We start from the raw sequence: 6,000 nt of genomic DNA on the forward strand, positions 1-6,000 counted from the left end.
CCCTATCCCACCCCACTCCTCCCTGGGCCTTGCATTCTGGAAAAACAAGCCCTGCCTGGCTGGCCTTGAGGCCTGGCCTCTCCTCCTGTTTTTCTAACTGGTTTGTATTAGTGCCGGCGGCCTCCCTCCCAGCCCTTCTCCCTCCTCCAGGCCCCCGCCCACGTCTGTCTCTCCCTCTGCTGCTGTCTCCAGCTCGGCCCTGTTCCTCCTCCGGCTGCCAGGCTGTCTCTCCTCCACGGAGAGATGTCCAAGCAGCATGGCGGGAGGCAGAGATGGCCCAGGTCCGGCCCTCCAGCCTGGAAGGGGACAGGGTCGGCCCCCAGCTCTGAGCTGGGAGCCGGGCCACACCCCAGAGCCCTCGCTCTTCTAGCAGGTTTCCCGGCTGCAGGCCCTACGCTGGGGTCCGTGGGCCTCGCAGAGTCGACCCAGCCATCAGCTCAGCCCAAATGCAGAGCCTGCAGCAGGAAACCAGCCCCTTGTGCTCTTGGGCAAAGGTGGACGGGGCGGTGCAAGGCTGTGGCCCCCATCCTCTGCCTGAGCCCACCTCCCAGTCCTCGGCAGGAAGCAGCTCCAGATGAACACAGAGGCTCAGGAGAGAAGGGGGCTGATATCACCGCAGGGCCCCCTGAGCTCTGGCCCAGCCCCAGCCAGACCGGAGCCTAGATCCACCTCCCTTCTCCTAGGAGCTGGAGGCGGAACGAGGAGGGTCGGCCACCAGCCCAGCTGAGACTCAGACTCTGGCTTCGGTCCTGGGGACCCAGACATTCCAGGCAGCCAGGCTCACTGGGAAGAAAACCCACAGGCGCTCAGAGGCACAAGCAGACACACGGACACATGCTCACACAGGCCGTCCCATCATTCAGCAGACACTGAGCACCCACTGTGTGCCCGGTCCTGGGCTATAGCACCAAACCGGGTGCCAGGCCCCTCCTGCCACTCACACCTGTTTGAGCTGAGGCAGATGGCAGACCTGCTCGCTGATGAATGAAGGCGCTTTAAACACAGCGAGAGGGGGAGTTCCCATTGTGGTGCAGTGGAAAGGAATCTGATGAGTATCCACGAGGATGTGGGTTCAATCCCTGGCCTTGCTCAGTGGGTTAAGGATTCAGTTAAGGTTGCCACGAGCTGTGGTGTAGGTCGCAGACGTCGCTCGGATCCCATGTTGCTGTGGCTGTCATGTAGGCCAGCAGCTCCGATTCGACCCCTAGACTGGAAACTTCCATAGGCTGTGGGTGCAGCCCTCCCCCAAAAAATAAAAATAAACACAGCGAGAGGTGCCGTTAAGAGATTAAAACACATACAGCCTCAGAGGGAGTGACACCCACAAGTGAAGGCCAGGCCAGGGCCAGGAGGCAGCCTGCTGGGGAGCAAGGGTGCCAGGCCCAGGGGTCTGCAGGCTGTGGCCTGGCCACACATGGAGCAAGATGGGGCCTTAAGGCATTTATGCGCAGGAGAGGAGGGTCTGGTGATGCAGAAAACGCCAGGATGGTTAGTTCAGAGCTGTCAGGATTTACAGGACTATGCTAGAAAAAGGCTCTCTGAGGGCCAGGTGGTGGGAAGAGTTCTGAGATGCTCCCCCAGGTCCCCCCACCCAGAGCGCTGGCGGGAGGGGCAACTGTGGTGGGTGGTTCTCTGCACCCACATGACAGCGCTGCCTGGTGTCACTCGTTGTGTGGAGTCTGCATCCTGGCCACTGGCCTCAGCCTGTCCCTCCAGCCGAGCTGTGAGAAGGCCGGTGGAGACAAAGGCGTGCAAAAACCTGGGGCCCCAGCCCCCGCCACCCCCCCAAGAAAACCTCAGTCCTGCAACCACAAGGAGCTGGATTCTGCCAAGCCCTGGGATGAGGCTGGAGGAGGACTGCAGGTGGGGCTGCCCCCGTTGGGCCCCTGGGCAGAGCGCCCAGCAAATGCACATCCAAATTCTAGCCCCATGGACACTGTGCAGTTAAGTGTGTGTTGATTTTTGATGCAGTAACAGGGGACAAATACAACCAGGGCAGGATCTAAAAGGACAAAAGTCTGGAGCTTCAAAAGGGAAGGGATCGGCGTCTCTGCAGGGCCTGGCTTATGGGCAGACGGGTTGCTGTGGCTGTGACGTAGGCCGGCAACCTACATGAGGCTGCGGCTCGTCCCCCATGGCCCGCGCTCTCCCATCACCCTGTTTTCTCTTGGTTCAGACCATCTTCCTAGAAGCAGTCCTTCTCCTGGTGTCCTGGTGGCCTACCTGGCACGGGTCTCGCTCTGCCAGGTGGGGGACTCTGCAGGTCCCATGTCTGGAGCCCTGTGTGTCCATGGAGGCCCCCCTTCTGCTGCAGACCTGAAGGTCAAACCACACGTTCAGCACCGCTGATCCCTGGAGACGCTATTTGAAAACATGAGGAATCTGGAAACCTTATCTCGTGGACTAGTTCACTCTTTTAACCTGAGAAAATGTTAGGGACCCAAGACCGAGGAATTTCACAGTCAAGGTCAGATGCTGGGTCAGGGGTTCCTGCCTGGCACCCTGAGGGATGCGCCCTCACCTCATTCCCACGAAAGTGGCAGGTGCTGCTCTGTGCGCCACCTGGAGGAGGGCAGCAGCCCTGGGTCAGGCAAGTCTGTTGGTGCCACTTGCTCACGTCATGCTTTATGTCACATGTTGGTAACCCTCGTGTCATTTCAAACCTTCCACCAGCAAAAAATTATGATTTGTTGAAGGCTCAGAGGATGGTTAGCATCTTTCAGAAATAAAGTTTTTTTGGAGTTCCCATCGTGGCTCAGTGTTTCACAATCCTGACTGGTATCCATGAGGTTTCGGGTTCAATCCCTGGCCTCGCTCAGTGGGTTAAGGATCCAGTATTGTCGTGAGCTGTGGTATACGTCACAGACGTGGCTCGGATCTGGTGTTGCTGTGGCTGTGGTGTAGGCCGGCAGCTCCGATTCCACCCCTAGCCTGGGAACTTCCATATGCTATGGGTGTGGCCCTAAAAAGACCAAAAAAAAAAAAAAAAGTAATTTTTAAATCAAGGCATGTTCATTTTTTTATTTTTTTATTTTTTATTTTTTTATTTTTTTGTCTTTTTGCTATTTCTTGGGCCGCTCCTGTGGCATATGGAGGTTCCCAGGCTAGGAGTCCAATCGGAGCTATAAAAACCGGCCTACGCCAGAGCCACAGCAATGCAGGATCCGAGCCGCGTCTGCGACCTACACCACAGCTCACAGCAATGCCAGATCCTTAACCCACTGAGCAAGGGCAGGGACCGAACCCGCAACCTCATGGTTCCTAGTCGGATTCGTTAACCACTGCGCCACGACGGGAACTCCATGTTCATTTTTTTAGACTTACGCTATTGAATGCTTCATTGCCTGCAGTAGAAATATAACTTAGTTTTTTGGGGTGCTACACCGTTGGCATATAGAGCTCCTGGGCCCGGGGTCAAATCAGAGCCTCAGGTGTGACCTATGCCAGGTCTTCAACCCACTGTGCCACAGCAGGCACTCCTGAAACATAACTTCTAATATGCACAGGGAAAGCAAAGAGTTTGAGTGCCTCGCTCGGCTGCCGTGGCCTGGAGCCTGCCCGTGGTTCCTCCGAGGCCTGCCCCTGCCCCTCGGCTTGGCCAGTTCTGTGAAAGTGCAGAGGGCCAGCTAACCTGCTGAAGCAGCTCATTGCAGGGTTGAGAGCTAGGACCATGACCTTGGGCTCCAGGTTGGCCTCTGCATTTTAATCCCTCCCGACTTGCCAGAGGTACTCCTTCGTGTCCTTATCGAGTCATCAGCTTTGCAGCCTGGGGAGTTTCCTTCGTGGCTCAGTGGTTAATGGACCTGACTGGTATCCATGAGAAGGTGGGTTCGATCCCTGGCCTTGCTCTGTGGATTAAGGATCCAGTGTTGCCGTGAGCTGTGCTGTAGGTCGCAGACGTGGCTCGGATCTGGCGTTGCTGTGGCTCTGGCGTAGGCCGGCAGCTCCGATTAGACCCCTAGCCTGGGGAACATCCATATGCCACGAGCGCCGCCCTAAAAAGAAAAAAAAAAAATTGCAGCCGCAAGTCAAGAACCATCGATTTTCTTCTCTCCAGTTTGACCTGCGGTGCCCCTGACTGTGGGAGTCAGCTGCCTGGGGTGGGACCCGGGTCCACCCACGGTCCCCGCAGGTCAGGACGGGCTGGTCTTTCCGACTGTCGGAGGCTGGGGCTGACCAGCTTAGAGCAGCCGCCGGGCCACCTGCTGCTCCCGTGAGGACGGGCGACCGTCCCTTGGCGGCAGCTTCATGTCTAAGCGAGGAAATTTACCCCACACCGGACGTCTCACCACACACGTGTGGATTATCCGTCTCACCCTGGCGGGAGGGCAGCGGGTTAGCGCGGCCCTTGTCCCCTGGTCCAGGCCCCAGCTCGGCTGCGGTGCTCTTCGCCACAGGCTCGGGGACACAGGGTGCAGGGGGCGGGGACGGTGACGCCTGTGTGTGGCGGTCCCCTCAGTGCCCACCGTCCTGAACGCTTTCCGTTCAGCACTTTCTGCAGAATTCTGAGGTTTTCTGAGGCTCTGTTGGCTTTTCGTCTGTGATAAGTTTCTCATGGTATTTTCTCCTGAACCCCGATGGCCACTCAAGATGAGACCCACATGCAGACGCTTCGCGAAGGTCTTGCTGCTCTGTGTCCTCTGGTCTCAGCTAGAGCGTCCACCTGCTTGGCTTGTTCTATGGGTCTCGGCTTACCGAACGTCCCTGGGCACAGGGCCCCAGGCCCCAGGGACGCTGTGGCAGATTTCGCCAGTCTGGGCAGGGCGGTGGCGCCCGAGGCCAGCAGAACCCACTGCTGATGGTGGCACAGCCCCCGCACCAGAAGGCAGATCGCGTCATGTGCTCCCCGAGGACTTGTCCCGAGAGTGCATTTCTCTCGTTGTGTCTTCTTGCCGACGGTCACCGTGGCAAGGAAACTCCAGTGCAAAGACCAAACCGGCCTTGGGCAGCTGCTGCCCAGACACGGCCCGGCTCCCGTCATCTGTCCAACACAGGATTGCAAAGCAGCTCGAACGGTCAGAGCGGCATTGCTTCCATATATGAACAGTCTGACTGGAGCTTCCTGGTGGCGCAGTGGGTTAAGGATCCAGTGTTGTCGCTGCTGTGGCTTGGGTTCAATCCCTGGCCCGCACGCCTCAGGTGCAGCCCCAGAACAGTCTGCCCTTCCCACGTGGTGGGCTTCCTTTCAGACTGGTGAAGCGGTGGGTAAGCAGAGCCCGAAGTCCTCGGTTACCTGAACTGGGCTTCATTTCACAAAGGGGAGAGGGCTTTGCATCGCCAATGGCTGCCAGGGGGGCCCCAAAAACCCATTTTTCAAAGCCTGGATTTGAGGCCTGAATCTGGGGGAAGGCACATGGTCACTGTCAGTCATACACGAGAAAGGAGTTTCCACCTGAGGGTTTGGTTTTGGTTTGTTTTTGTCTTTTTGCCATTTCTTGGGCTGCTCCCGTGGCATATGGAGGTTCCCAGGCCAGGGGTCCAATCGGAGCTGTAGCTGCCGGCCTACACCAGAGCCACAGCCACGCGGGATCTGAGCCACGTCTGCGACCTACACCACAGCTCACGGCAACGCCAGATCCTTAACCCACTGAGCAAGGCCAGGGATCGAACCCTCGACCTCATGGTTCCTAGTCGGATTCGTTAACTGCTGAGCCATGACAGGAACTCCTCCGCCTGAGGTTTAATCCTAGCGACAGAGTCTAAAATGAGCGCGGCAGTAAATGGTCCCTTTGCCGCCTGAGAAACAAGGACCATTGTGTGAAGCAGATTTGAGTCACAGCAGAATCAGCCCAAGGCCCAAAGCAAAATAAGCCAGGGAGAGAAGACATATATATATCTTGTCTTTTTAGGGCCATGCCTGTGGCACATGGAAGTTCCACACTAGGGGTTGAATCAGAGCTGCACCTGCCATCCTACGCCACAGCCACAGCCACGCCAGATCTGAGCCACATCTGTGACCTACATCAGAGCTCACGGCAACGCCGGATCCTTAACCCACTG

Source organism: Sus scrofa, chromosome 6 (assembly GCF_054392235.1).
Source record: "Sus scrofa isolate SSC_HxYL_T2T_F1_AM1 chromosome 6, Sscrofa_HxYL_maternal_Yorkshire_Landrace_v2.0, whole genome shotgun sequence".
NCBI lineage: Eukaryota > Metazoa > Chordata > Mammalia > Artiodactyla > Suidae > Sus > Sus scrofa.